Raw genomic sequence first — 14888 nt, forward strand, 5'->3', positions numbered from 1 at the left:
AAAACAACAACCAAGGAGAGTTATGCCCTTGGATCTTGCCTTTGGAGACCTCTTCATGGCTACAGATTGTACTATGACCCTGGCCAGCTGCCTTGCAGAGACCAGGGAAACCTGATGAGGAATGGGTGGATCAGATGAAGCTCAATCCTACTACAAAAACATGTGTTCAGCTGGTACCATTATCAGTATCAGCTTCACTAGGAGTAAAGGGGAACCTATTTATAGGCTCATTATACATGCAGAATTGTGACCAGAGCGACAGGTGACAAGTCTAGGTGTTGCTTCTCTAAGGATGTCATTATGGCTTAATGTTCACATTTTGTTCTGGATTTTATGACGTACATGCTATCATTTCTTCTATACAATATAATCTAAGTTTATACAGACTTTGGTTGCCGTTCTCTTCATAGAAATCCGATTTCAGCTATTATCATCTTCTTCCCCATTTATTCTAAGTAGAATAAAACACTCCCATCGATGAAAGAAAATTATTTTTTTGGGGGATTGAACTCAGGGCTTTCCTGGAACTTGCCTAGCAAGGACTTGAACAATCCCGATCCTTTTGCTTTTAGTTTTCAGATAGGGTCTTGTGTTTTTGTCTGGTTTGACCTTGGACTGTGAGCCTTCTACCTTCACTTCCCAGGTAGCTAGGACCATAGGCATGAACCATCATGCCTAACTTGTATTTAACATCTTTATATTTATTGACTAACTACTGTATGACTGACTCAAATACAGTAGGCTCATCTTATTTGAAAATTTATATTTATGATCTTAATTGTGGTTAAGAAAGAATAAAAGAAAAGCCAGGGGTCAGTGGCTCATACTTGTAATCCTAGCTACTCAGGAGACTGAGATATGAGGATCCTGGTCAAAGCCAACCTGGGCAGTAAAGTCTGTAAGACTCATCTCCAATTAACTATCCAAAAGCCAGCAATGGAGCTATGGCTCAAAGTTTAAGCGTATTAACCCTGAGTACAAAAGCTTAAGGACAGTGTCCAGGCTCTGAGTTCAAGCCCTAGGACCCGCACGAAAAACAACAAAAACAAACTAAAAATGATTTAAAAAGCATAAAATTTCACAGCCAAAAATCTTAAATTCCTGCCCACTCCCCCACTATACAGCTCAGTTGATGAGGAGAAGCTTTATGTCAGTACCATGTTACAGTTACTTGAGCTTAAATTATATGACAGGTTATCTTTCTTTGCCCTTAATTTTTGTGAAAATCTGCCTCTTTGGAAAGCCCCTTATCAATATAACGGAATGTGCTGAATTTAAGTGATTAAGTGAAAAGTTTAGATTTGTTCAAAGGCTGTCATATTTTTAGTGGAAGTTGGTAGCTTTATGGGAAAATGAATGAAAACATCTATCTTGGTGTAGAATATGAAGACATATAATGTGCTAACATTATTTTAATAACTGGCATGAAAATTCTTCTTGGGATGCTTTCTTTGAGCAGGAAAATACTTAGGGGGAAAAGTTTTAAGAATTGTAGATAATCCTAAAGGCATAGATTAGGTGCTAGAAATAACTAAAAATATTGTATAAAAAGTGAAAAGAGGCTGAGCACTGGTGGCTCACGCCTATAATCCTAGTTACTCAGGAGATTGAGATGGATAGTGGGAGGTGATGGTTTATGCTGAAGGGCTGGGATAAAAATGCCATGAGGGAATGGAAGGGAATGAAGGAGGTAATTCGAGACTTTTTTTGTCTTTCACACAAAACCTCTCTCAGCTACTTCAGATCTTTAGAAGACTGTGTTATATAAACATCCAAAGAAAAGGGGCTGCTTTTCACATGAAATGCCAGCAGCAGGGATGTGAGTTGCAGATAAAATATGTTCAGCAAAAGCAAGAACTCAGAGCCAGACTTGACCCTGAGATTGAATGTGCCCCAGGACTGTGCTGTCTTGGAGAGAACCTGGGGCTTTTCCCCAAGAGGTAGATAAGAGACTCGAGCTAATTTCAACAGTCTCTGACAGGGTGACCCTAACCAACAACACAGTGACTTGCTATTTTCAACAATTTATTATTAGCAAATGACATTATTAGAAAATGACAAGGTCAGTAATTCACTCTCTACTCCCGACCTTTTTCCCTATTAACTATCTAGATGTCACTTCCTAGGCCTTCATAGGCCTAAGAATATCTCTATGGATACTATTAGTGCTTACATTACAACTAATATATCATGTTCCTTTTGAGGTAAATCACATACAATGTAATGTACAAATCTCTTTCCCCCTCCCCCGCCCCCCCCCCCCCCCCAGTCCTGGGGCTTGAACTCAGGGCATGGGAACTGTCCCTGAGCCTCTCTGTGCTCAAGGCTACCACTCTACCACTTGACCCACAGCACCACTTCTGGCTTTTTCTGTTTATGTGGTACTAAGGAATCGAATCCAGGGCTTCATGCATGCAAGGCAAGCGCTCTACCACTAAGCCACCTTCCCAGCCCAAGAATCTTTTTTATTAGTATACACTACAAACGATTTCATTTTGACATACATGCATACAATGTATCTATACCAAACTCACTTCCTCTATTACTCTCTCATACTCCAGTCCTTGTTCTATTTTTATATATGTGAATAAAACTATTCTACCATATTCTTCTTCTTTTCTCCCCCCTCCCCCTCCCCATTCTTTGTACCTACACAGGGCCTGGGCACTGTTCCTTAGTTTTCTAACTCAAAGTTGGCTTTCTTCCACTTGAATCTCATGGACTTTCCTGCCGTGGCTGGCTTCTAACAGTGATCCTTAGATTGCAACTTCCTGAGTAATTAGGATTACTGGTGTGTGTACACTACACTCGGGCTGGTACCCACTCCCTCAACAGAGTCTGTTTTACTTTCCTGTCTTTTTCTTTTGGGTAGAGTTTGTATCAACGGTACCAAAGGGTATTGTCATGGTATTACCTCCTTATGAGGTAAATTTACATACAGCCCACTGTTCAAATCATAACGGTACCTGGCCCCTAAGCTTTGAAATCTGTAGACACTTCTTGAACCTAGACCCTTTTCGAGATGGACCTTTTTGTATCACCACAGAACACTCTCCCCTCAGCCAGGGCTCTCCCAGCAAGGCCAGCCAAATGGTGTTCTTCCAACTGCTGCCAGGACAAGATCAAAGGGTTAAAACTGGATAGGAATGGTTTCTATGTCAGGCTGCATTGTCCGGCTGCATCCGTGTCGAGGCGTTTATGTCTCATAGGATATCTTCATTTTGCAGATCCAAACGTCAGGCACTAGAGCAGAGGAGTAAGGTGAGCAGGTTTAGAAGTCCACGATCGTTAACCCCCCCTCCCCCGTTTACACTGTCCCCACGGCCGGGGCGGGGGACCCACAAACGACTGCTCCAGACTCAAGCCGGACCAAAGCCACGCATGCTCTGACCCCCGAGCCACCCAAAGGCCCAGGCACGCTTTCCGGATTCGTTTCCACCCCGCTCCCCAGAGACTGGCGGGAAGGGGAAGGGCTGCAAAGGAAAACACAAGGGCCTGCAGAAGATTCCACGCATCCCACCCCGCATCCCCACCCGGCAAGGCCCAGCGAGGGGCGGGAGCCGCAGCTCCCCGAGCTCGGTGCTCCCGCTCCCGCTCCGTGAGGCCTGGGCTCCTCGGCACGTGCGAAGCACCGCCCAGGCGACCTCGTTCCCCTCCGCGCACGCACGTGCCTCCGCATCTCCGGGCCTCCCCCCCCCCCCACCCCGCCCCAGCTGACTCAGCAGCGCGCGCACGCGCGCCCAGTTGCCATGGCAACCGCACGCCCCGGCCGCCGCCACCGCCTTTTCACGCACGTCGCGAATTAACGGACTCGCGGCGGAGGCAGCGGCGGCGGTTTGCGCCCCGTCCCCCATCCCACCTGGACCACGTCGCCGAAGGTCCGGCGACCTGTGCGACACTTTAGGTAAAGGAGCTAGGGATGGGGGGGGGGGGACGAACCCGAGGGTTGGGAAGTGGGGGTTTTTCAAGTTGACAGCCCCGCCCATTCCCCCCTGCCGGGAACGTTCAGGCCCCGGGCGCGACAGAGTTCCGGAGGAGATGCGGGCCGCCGAGCGAGGCTGGAGAACGGGAGTGCGGGCTCTGGATCGCGGGGCATCTTGGGAATTGTAGTTCGGCGGCTCGTGGCGCTCGCGGCCTTGGCGTGTTGTGACTCGCCTCGATGAACTACGAAGCCCAGCGGCCCCAGAGCTGATCGGTCAGAGCCTGATAAACTTTGAGCGGCCCGAGAGCGAGCGAATGTCTCTGCCTTTGTCTGGAGGGGGCTCCTGGGTGGTCGTGGAACTGAGCTGTGTGCGCTGGGAGAGGGACCTGGAGGTGAGACACCGCCTCCGCCACTCGGATCGGCCCGCCATACTGCTGCGCTCCCGGCCCCACCCCTCCCGGCCACCGCCCCGCGCGGGTCTGGTCGGGGTGGAGCCGCCGCCCAGCCGCGGGACCTGGGCCTTCCCAGGGTGCCGCCTCACGGTGCAGAACCGTATGTATGGCACACTTTGGATACAAGACCTAGAAAACAGGCCTTTCTGCTTCCCCCCCCCCCCATAGGTTCACTTGTAGGTATATAAACAATGTTCAAGTAGCTCAGAGGTACGGACAGAATTACACCCATTCCTCAGTAATTACTCCAAGGGCAGTAATGCATAAAGGGTGTCCAAGTGTACCAAAGATACTGTGACTAATTGGTGCTATTTGGATGTATATTATATAATATTACATATGACCGTTTTTGCATTTTAGCATTTCATCTGTGGAAGTTCAACTTTCCAGTCTGACTACTGCCTACGAACATTCTGATTCTATTTGGAAGACTAACTCAGCTTTAAATAATAACCACTAACTTTTAAAGTACAGACTATACACACACACACACACGTATTAATTATATTCTTTGCCTAGTCTAGTGTTTTTTCACAATTTAAAAATGTCGTTTTCAAAATTTTGTTTTCCAAAAAGAAATGACATGAAAGATGCCTTAGTCACTAGTGGGATTGGTGATAAGGACACTGACAAGGTGTTTTTTTGGTAACAAGTCTAAATTTTGGTATTTTTGTGGAATAAGTTGGAATACTGTTGGTATATTGTGAGGTTTTTTTGGTATGTGTATACTTTAAAAAATTAACAAAGACTAAGAGCACTACAAAATTCTTTTTCTCTCAATTAAAATGCAGCGGGCCTCAGTGTATTTTTGTTATTTGTGTATTTAGTGCTGGTACTCCGACTTGAGGTCAGAGCCTGGGCGCTGCTTAGCTTTTTCACTCAAGCCTAACACTGTACCACTTGAGCCACAGCTCTGCTTTCTGGTGTTCTCTCTCTCTCTTTCTTTCTCTGTTCCTTCCTTCCTTCCTGCCTGCTGGCCCCCCCTCTCCTTCCTTCCTTCCTTCCTTCCTTCCTTCCTTCCTTCCTTCCTTCCTTTCTTTTTCTTTCTTTCTTTCTTTCTTTCTTTCTTTCTTTCTTTCTTTCTTTCTTTCTTTCTTTCTTCTCTCTCGCTCTTTCTTTGTTCCTTTTTTCTTCTTTTCTTTTTGCTAGTAATTGGAGATAAGAATCTCATGGACCTTCCTACCTGTTCTGGCTTCAAACTGGGACCCTCATATCTCTACCTTGTGAGTATCTAGGGTTACAGGTGTGAGCCACCAACACCCTGCTAGAGTACAGATTTGCAGGAGACACAGTAGCTTTAGTAAGACTATTTGGAAAAAAAAATATACCATAAGTAGTGTAACAGTTTCAAGTATTTTATTCACTCAGTTTGTTGTGAACCTGAACTATTGGCAAACTATTATGTCAGGTAGAGGTCTTAGCCTATGGTGAGAAAGTAGTCCAGGTCCTACATGTGACCACAGTAGTGTGATGTGTGCAAGGAGTTATGTGTGATCCTGCTAGTAGAACAATAATACTTTTAGTGGAAGTGGATAACCATATATCATAGTCTCTGAGGATAGTGCATAGTGTTTTGAATGCAAGCCTTTATTTAGTTCCCCCAATGAAGATGAGGAGTTCTAAGTTCTTGCCAAAAGTCTATTGTGAAGCCTAGTACTGGTGACTCACTGTAATCGTAGCTACTCATGAGGTTGAGATCGGAGGGTTGTGGTTCCAAGTTATTCTAGTCAGGAAAGTCTGTGAGACTCTTACCAAAAATTAGCCACCAAAAGGCCAGAAGTGGAGCTGTGGCTCAAGTGGAAGAGCACTATCCTTGAGCAAAAATGCTCAGAGACAGTGCCCAGATCCTGAGTTCAAGGACTGGCGCACGTGCGCGCGCACACACACGTAATGTCGTAAACCTAGCTGTGTCAGACTCTTGAGGTAAGTTATGTTCTCCGTCACTGATGCCATTCTTCCAACTGACTAGTGAATTCTGCCTGTCTTTGTCTAAGCTGGGCAGGAGTCATCTTTAGAATGGAATGACTTTTGACTTGTGGGAAGAAAGTTGAAAAGCTTACATTAGAGAGAGAGGATGAGGAATGGTTACCCTAGACAAATTACACAAGCAAAGGACAGATGTAGGAATGAGTGTTTTGTATTTGAATAACCTTTGTGGTAGTTTTGAATGATAGAATCTTAGGATAACTTGCAGTGTAGAAGGAAATTAGAACTTAGAATAATTGAATATAGAATTTTTCTTTTCATTTTTGGCTGACATTTGAACTCAGGGCCTCACATTCACTTGGGTTGCTTGCTAGCTGGTGCTCAGCCACTTGAGTCTTCAGCCATGCCTCAGCTCTATTCTTTTGTTAGTTATTTTGAAGATGGAGTCTAAACTAAGGACTTTTCTGTCCAAGCTGACTTTGAATCTTGTTCTAGATCTCAGCCTTGGGCATGTTCAAGATAAAACTGACAGTATAAGCTGCCCTTTAAAAAACTATATGTAATGTTTTAAAGATATCATGGGTTTTAGTGCATAAGCAGAAATTCTTGTCATTATCATTTCTGAGAAACATTTATAGTGTTAACATCATACATCTAGATTCTTTTATGTTTCCATATCTAAAGTATTTGAGACATGAGATCAAGTAAGGAAATAAATGAAAAAGCTTTAGTACTGCATAACCTTATATAAGTGAGCCATGATTAAGTTACATTTTTGTTGCCATTATTCATAGCAGGTCCTTCAGAGTATTGTTCAATGTAAAGAGATGAGAGGTATGTGATTTTTCAGTTTCTTATTTTGATGGTAAGTACTCAGAAATTAGTTTATTGCTATTAAAACATAAACCAGGCTCCAGCAGCTTACATCTTTAAACTAGCTACTTAGAAGGCTGAGACACAGATGATCATGGTTCAGAGCCAGTCTAGGCAAAAAAGTCTGTGAGACTTCCATCTCTAAAATAACCAGCAAAAACCATGGCTGAAAAATGTAGCATATGTGGTAGAACACAGCTGATCACTTTGAGGCCCCAATCCTGGTATCATAAAATAACCCAAACCATGCATTTAGATGTATTAATTTGAAATGTTGTCAAATATTTTCTTAATTGATTATAATATACATTGCATAAACTAACTTGGATTGGGGCATTGGGAGAAACATTTTAAATATGTGAAATGTAGACCTATTGGTAAATTTCAGTATAGTACAAAATGCTGAAAATAAGCTGGGCACTGGTAGCTCACACCTGTAAATTCTAGCTACTCAAGATGCTAGATTTGAGGATCATGGTTCAAAGCCAGCCCAGGTAGTCTGTGAGACTCTTATCAGAAAACTGGATGTGGCATTGTGGCTTAAAGTGGTAGAGTACTAGCTTTGCCAATGCTTAGGTCCTAAATTCAAGCCCCATGACAAAATAAAACAAAAAGAAAAAAAAAGCTGAAAATAAATGTGATTTTTTCTTTTTCTTTTGTCGGTCGTGGGGCTTGAACTCTGGGCCTGGGCCTTGTCCCTTAGCTCTTCAGCTCAAGGCGAGTGCTCTACCACTTGAGCTACAGCGCCACTTCCGGTTTTCTGGTGGTTTTATTGGAGATAGGAGTCTCATGGTCTCTCCTGCCCGGGCTGGCTTTGAACTGCGATCCTCAGATCTTAGCCTCCTGAGTAGCTAGGATTACAGGCGTGAGCCACCAGAGCCCGGCTTTTTTTTTTTTTTTTTTTTTTTTGGTAGTGGGCCTTGAACTCTGGGCCTGGGTGCTGTCTATCAGCTCTTTAGCTTAGCTCAAGGTGAGTGCTCTACCATTTGAGCCACAGTGCCACTTCCGGTTTTCTGGTGGTTTATTGGAGATAAGAGTTTCACAGACTTTCCTGCCTGGGCTGGCTTTGAACCTCGATCCTCAGATCTCAGCTTTCTGAGTAGCTAAGATTACAAGCATGAGCCTCCAGCACCCAGCTTGATTTGTTGTTTTGTTTCCATTGTTTCAGGTAGTATTAAATGGAATCTTTAAAAAAAATAAATGGAATCTTTTTCTTAGCTTTACTTATTGGAAGTATAACTGAACTAGACAAACATTACTCACATGAAGTCAATTTGGAAAAGCAATTTTTCTTTTTAAAGAAATATTATCCAGGAAATTCTGTTACATATATATTCTTTATTTTCCAGTGCTGAGCATTAAATATGGGGCCTTTTGCATGTCAATCAGATATTTTGCATCTGACTTACATTTTCAACCATTGTTTTTTTGGTGCCAGTCTTGAGACTTGAACTCAAAGCTTGGGCACTGTCCCTAAGCTTTTGTGTTCAAAGGCTAGCTCTCTACCACTTGGGCCACAGTTTCACTTCCCTGGAAAAAACATTTTCTATAAATGATAATTTCAAGTGTGCTTGGGTTCTATTTGCAGCCTTTTTTTTTCTTTTGCAACTTTCCTAATTATATGTTTTTAGCCTGGCATGAGATAATTCCAATATGTTGGGAGCAAACACTTGTATTTTTGTGTATATTGTGTTGTGTTGTGGAAGGTAGTGTATTTAAAGACCAGGACAACCAAGTTTTTGCCTATAATCCCAGCTACTCAAGAGGCTACTATGTGGGTTGAGGTTTGACACCAGACCAGGCAGACAAATCTGAGAGACTTATCTTAATTGACCTGCAAAAAACCAGAAGTGGAGACATGGCTCAAGTGGTAGAGTGACAGCCATGAATGAAAAAGCTGAGTGAGGCCCTGAGGAAAATAGAAAGGTAGGCAAGGAGGATGTACCTGGGAAGATAGGTTGTCACCAGAGCTTTATGTGTTGTTTGGATCTGAGTCAGGGAGGAATGAAATATGATTATAAGGAGCCAGATGGAGGCACCTTTCCTTCTTGGTCTGGCCATGAATGTGAGCTAAGCTGTTCTTACTCAGGGCATAGAACTCTCCTTGAAGATATATGACTTGGGTCATTCTATATAGGGCAATATTATCAGCAGCAAATATTGCAAAAGATGCTAAATTTACTTAGCATCTTTATTATCACATACATGATAAACTCAAAATAAGATAACTATTAAGTATTAGCAATTAATAAAATATTCTAGGTCTACTTTAGACTTAATCTGACCTTTTAAAATTCCCACAAACTCTTCTAATTTAAGGGAGATTTAAAAAAACTATAAATTTCAAGATTATGGTTATAAATAGATTATAGCTTCTAGGAACATAATGAAAATTGGGTCAGTTAATTTCTTGTTTATGAAGAAACATTAGTTACTTCACCTCTCTGTATTGATGTTGAATATGTAGCAAAAATAATGCTATATATTTATTGAATGTTTATATATTAGGAATGATGCTAATATCTATCATTTACATATTTAAATATATAAATATATGCTTAAAATTTAAAAATAACCTTGCAATAATATTTTTTTCTTTATATTATAGAGAGAATTGAGGATTAGTGAAATTATTTGCTTGGGATCACAACTGAAAATTTCTGGTGCCTGAATTAATGCCCAGGTTTTTTTTGGGGTGTATATTTATATTGCTTTCATAAAACATAATCTCCAGTAGTGAAGTTTAGTGAATAATTCTAGGTTGAAAACCCCTTCTCCTTCACCAGTTGAATTCCATTATCTCTGTGTTGCTTTCCAGTCTTTCTTTTAGTTGTCAATATACTTATTTTTCCTTTGTGAATAATACATCATTTTTCTCTGTTGCTTAAAAAATTCTCCTATCTTTAACATTGTCTCTAGATCTGAACTTAATTTGAAAGTGAGAAGTATTATCTTTTGTGAGTTTTGGAGTATCCCATCCATGATATTATTAAATATTGCTTCTCTCCCACTTTTTTCTTCTGGAATTACTAATGGACTATGTTGTCATTACTAGGATTTGAACTAGGGCCTCATAATAGATATGGATCTACTATCTTTATTTCTTAATCTTGCTAACTTACTCTGGTGTTTTATGTTGCATACTGGGCAATTTCTGTAGCTCTCTCGTGGTTTATTCTCTTTTCATTTATGTCTAGTGTTCTGCCAGTCCAGTGCATTTTATTTCAGTGACTATATACTTTAACATCAGAAATTAATTTAGATGTCTTTAAGTGCACTTACTCATTTTAAATTCCTTGTACATATGTTTTTGCATGTACTTACTTTCGATGTAATCAAATAGATTTTTAAGTACTTAAGATAATATCAAAATTCTGATATGTGTTGTTTCATGTGACTCCCTCATGGTAGATTATCTGTATTGGATCTTGAAATTTTAGGTGTAATCTCAGTAGAATTATTGTGTCTTGCTGGGCACTGGTGGCTCATGCCTATAAATCCTAGCTACTCAGGGGGCTGAGATCTGAGGATCATGGTTCAAAACCAGCCTGGCAGGAAAGTCCGTGAGACTCTTATCTCCAATAAACTACCAGAAAACCGGAAGTGGTGCTGTGGCTTAAGTGGTAGAGCGCTAGCCTTGAGCTGAAGAGCTGAGGGACAACACTCAGGCCCAGAGTTCTAAGTCCCACAACTGGGGGAAAAATATTGTGTCTTGTACTTTTGTGTTTATTTCTGCAAAGTGCCTCATGGTGAAATGAGTACATAAGCACATTTTATTTACATCCCTTTTCAACAATAAAAAAGCAACAAATTGCCGGGCACTGGTGGCTCATGCCTGTAATCATAGCTACTAAGGAGGATGAGATCTGAGGATTGCAGTTTAAAGCCAGCTCAGGCAGAAAGGTCCTAAGACTTATCTCCAGTTAACCACCAGAAAACTGGAAGTGACCCTGTGGCTCAAGGGGTAGAGCACTAGCCTTGAGCAGGGACAGCTCTCAGGCCCAGAGTTCAAGACCCATGACTGACAAAAAAAAAAGGGGGGGGGCAACAAATAATTAATACACAGAAAGACATTAAATGAAAAAACCAAACGCCAGAGTATGCAGAAAGTTATAGTGAGAAGTAAGGGTTGGAGATAAACTGAGAAATGTCAAAAGGGAGCTGACTAGCGTATTCTTTACCTCCCTTATGGAAGTACTTATGCATTTTATACATTCCCCAAAACTCATCAGCTTGTATATTAAAAATAAATTTATGAATTCATTTGTATGAAATTATACCTCAACAAAGGATATTGTTGGGGTCAAAAGGTAGAATAACAATTACTGTACAGATAAGTATTTACTAAGAGGACATAGGGGACTCATCGAAAGAGCTGGGTATGTTCTCTGCTTTGATGTGGATACTACTTGAGGATTGTGTCAGGCAATTTTTCTGTTACTGTGACAAAGTACCTTAGATAAAAAAGGGAAAGATTTATTTTGGCTCACAATCTTGAAAGAATCAGTTCATGACTGATTAGCTCATTGCTTTGGGCTTGTGGCAGCATTGTACATTATGGCAAGAATGCCCATTCACTGACTTCTAGGAATGGAGGGATGAAGAGACTGCTATCTCACAGATCCTTTCAAAGGCATGCCCCAGTGACCTTTGATGTATTTCATAAAATTTCCTAAAATTTAGAAGACATTAATTTGTACTTTCTTTTGTGTGTTCTGGTTCTGGGCGCTATGCATTAGCTCAAAGTTAGTGCTTTACCACTTGAGCCACAGCTCTACTTCTAGCTTTTTGGTGGTTAATTGAGGATAAAAATCTTATGGACTTCCCTGCCTGAGCTGACTTTGAGCCATTATCCTCAGATTTCAGCCTCCTGAGTAGGTAGGATTACAGGTGTGAACCACTGGCCTGGCTTTAGAATTTCCTTTTATTGGAAAAAGTTGTCTTTCCCTTATTGAATTACTTCGGCATGTAGGTGTATTTCTGAACTCTAAAGGAGTTCCATTGGTATGTATGTAATATGTCATTCCCACACTGTCTTAATTACTGTAACTTTATGGTAAAATTTGAAATTAGATAGTGTAAGTCCTCCTGCTTTACTCTTCTTGTTTTTATGTTTCCATATAAATTTTAGAATCAACTTGTCAGATTTTACAAAAAAGGCTTCTAGGATTTTGATAGAATTACATTGGGTCTGTGGCTCACTTGAACAAGAATTGATATCTTACTCAATTCAGTGTTTCAATTAAAAAAATCATGCGCACATGTGTATCTGTTAACTTTGGGTAACTGCTTTTTCTTGGTATTTGGTAGTTTTAAGGTTACAGATCATGCACCTATTCCTGAGTGTGTAACACTTTGAATAATTTTAGTATTGTGAATTTAATTCACAGTTGATTTTTGTATATTATTAATATTGTATCCTGCGGCCTTCACAATTCATTTATTAGTTTGAGAGCTATACGTAGAAACCATCATGTTTGTGGTAGAATTCACTAGCCAATAAAACCATTTCTACTTCTTTTCTAATCTGCATATCTTTTATTTTTGTGTTGCCTATTTCACTGATTAGTGTCTAGTTCTGATATTGAGTAAAAGAGGTGAGAATATATATCCTGGCTTTGTGCTTAATTTTGGGGGAATGGCATTCACTCTTTTACAATACATATACAATGCTAGGCAGTTTAGTTCATAGATGTGCTTTTTTGGGGGGGGGGTAATGTGTGTTTGTGTGTTGGTTCTGGGGCTTTAACTCAGGGTGCTGTCTGTGAGCTTTTTTTGCTCAAGACTAGCGTTCTACCATACGAGCCACAGGTCCATTTCCAGCTTTTTGGTGATTAATTGCAGATTAATTGGAGATAAATGTCTCATGTGCTTTAGTGCCCACGCTGGCTTTTAACAGTGATTCTCAGATCTCAGCCTCTTGAGTAGTTAGGATTTAATGAGGTGTGAGCCGCTGGTGCTTGGCTTTCTAGGCTTTTAACTAGGTTGAAGACAGTCTCTCGTATTCTGACCTTGCTAAGTTCTTAACCTAATTTGTGTTGAACTTTGTCAAATGCTTTTTATGCATCTGTTGAGATGATTGCCTGATATATATTTTCTTAATCTAAGGGTTGCCAAAAAGAACCCACATAGTTCAGCCAGAAGAAGGTTTATTGAGGGAGAACAAACTGTGGCCTGTACAACATGGAGGTGTGCAGGGCGAGAGAACTTAGGGCAGGAGGAGAAAGATTATATAAGGGAAGGCGTGGTATGGGGTAGAGAGGGATATGGCTACAGTGGATGCAGAGGTGACCTCAGATGATGGGGAAATCAGAGCCTTGAGAGACCTCCCACTACCCCCAGGCATGCCAGTTGCCTGGTTATAGGTGCTGGATGGGGACTTCTAGGGTACATGGGAAGAAAACCAAGGGAAGGGGCCGTTTCTCCCTGGTGGACCTAACGCTTAATATATTGCTTGATTTAAATATAAACCATCTTGAATTTTTATTTTACTAACACCAATTAGTTGTACAGAGGGAGTTTCATTTTAGCATTTCTGTTTATATATATATATATATATATATATATATGTTTATTTATTTATTTATTTATTTTTGTCAGTCGTGGGCCTGAACTCTGGGCCTGGGTGCTGTCCCTCAGCTCTTCAGCTCAAGGCTAATGCTCTACCACTTGAGCCAAAGCGCCACTTCCGGCTTTTTTCTTTTTCTGCTTATGTGGTGCTGAGGAATCGAACCCAGGGCCTCATGCATGCAAGGCAAGCACTCTACCACTGAGCCACCTTCCCAGCCCCTATTTATTTTTTATCTTGATCCTAATCCATCATTATTCTCTTCCTTCTCCACCATCTTGAATTGTTTCCATAAACCTGGGCCTTAATGCATTATGCTTTTTATGTATTGCTGACTCATCTAAAATGTAAAGAGTTTCATGTCTGTGTTCATGAAGTATATTGGTTTGCAGCTTCCTTATAATGTCTTTGGTTTTAGTCTTCCAATGCAAGTTGAATGTATTTCTGCCTCTTCTTTTTTTTTTCTTTTTCTTTTCTTTTCTTTTCCTTTTTTTTTTGTCGGTTGTGGGGCTTGAACTCTGGGCTTGGGCACTATCCCTCAGCTTTTCAGCTCAAGGCGAGTGCTCTACCATTTGAGCCACAGCACCACTTCCAGTTTTTTAGTGGTTTATTGGAGATAAGAGTCTCACAGAGTTTCCTGCCCGGGCTGGCTTTGAACCTCGATCCTCAGATTTGAGCCTCCCTGAGTAGTTAGGATTACAGGCATGAGCCTGTAATGGTGCCCAGCTTTCTTTTTAACAGCACTTGCCAAATTCTTATATATTTATTTTTTAATATACATATATACATATATGTATATATGTATATTTTATTTTATTTTTTTTCAATTTTTTTTATTGTGAAAATACCATACAGAGGGGTTACAATTACATGAGCAAGGTAATGAGTACATTTCTTATCAAGCATTGTGGGCTCCTCCTTTGTTTCCCCTTCCCATCCCTTCCCATTCCCACCCCTCTTATTTTCTAAGACAGTTTCTTAAGAATTTATTTCTTTCAAATACTAAGTTCTTGGTAGAATTCACTAGCCAAATCATTTGGGCCTAGAATACTTTGGTAATATATGTGCGAGTTTCAAATTACAAGTTCAATTTCATTGATTGATGCATGGCTTGTCAGATTCTCATTTCTTTTCCAATAAGTTTTGT

The 14888-nt window shown here is 41.0% G+C and overlaps 1 protein-coding gene across 4 annotated transcripts in view; it reads left to right on the forward strand.

Annotated features, from left to right (window-relative positions):
- Katnal1 (katanin catalytic subunit A1 like 1) overlaps positions 1-14888 on the forward strand; it is a 127921-nt gene that overhangs the window by 42770 nt on the left and 70263 nt on the right. The window contains exon 1 of one of the 4 annotated variants that reach the window (XM_070003032.1): positions 3798-3904. The exons of 1 other annotated variant lie outside the window; for it this stretch is intronic. The gene's annotated coding sequence lies outside the window, so the exon portion shown is untranslated. Of the gene's footprint in view, positions 1-3797; positions 3905-4186; positions 4315-4454; positions 4475-14888 lie in introns of those variants that run through there. 2 more of the 4 variants (XM_070003034.1, XM_070003036.1) reach the window with 2 other exon arrangements.

This window comes from Dipodomys merriami, unplaced genomic scaffold (genome assembly GCF_024711535.1).
Source record: "Dipodomys merriami isolate MVZ:Mamm:240054 unplaced genomic scaffold, mDipMer1.0.p SCAF_6, whole genome shotgun sequence".
Lineage (NCBI taxonomy): Eukaryota > Metazoa > Chordata > Mammalia > Rodentia > Heteromyidae > Dipodomys > Dipodomys merriami.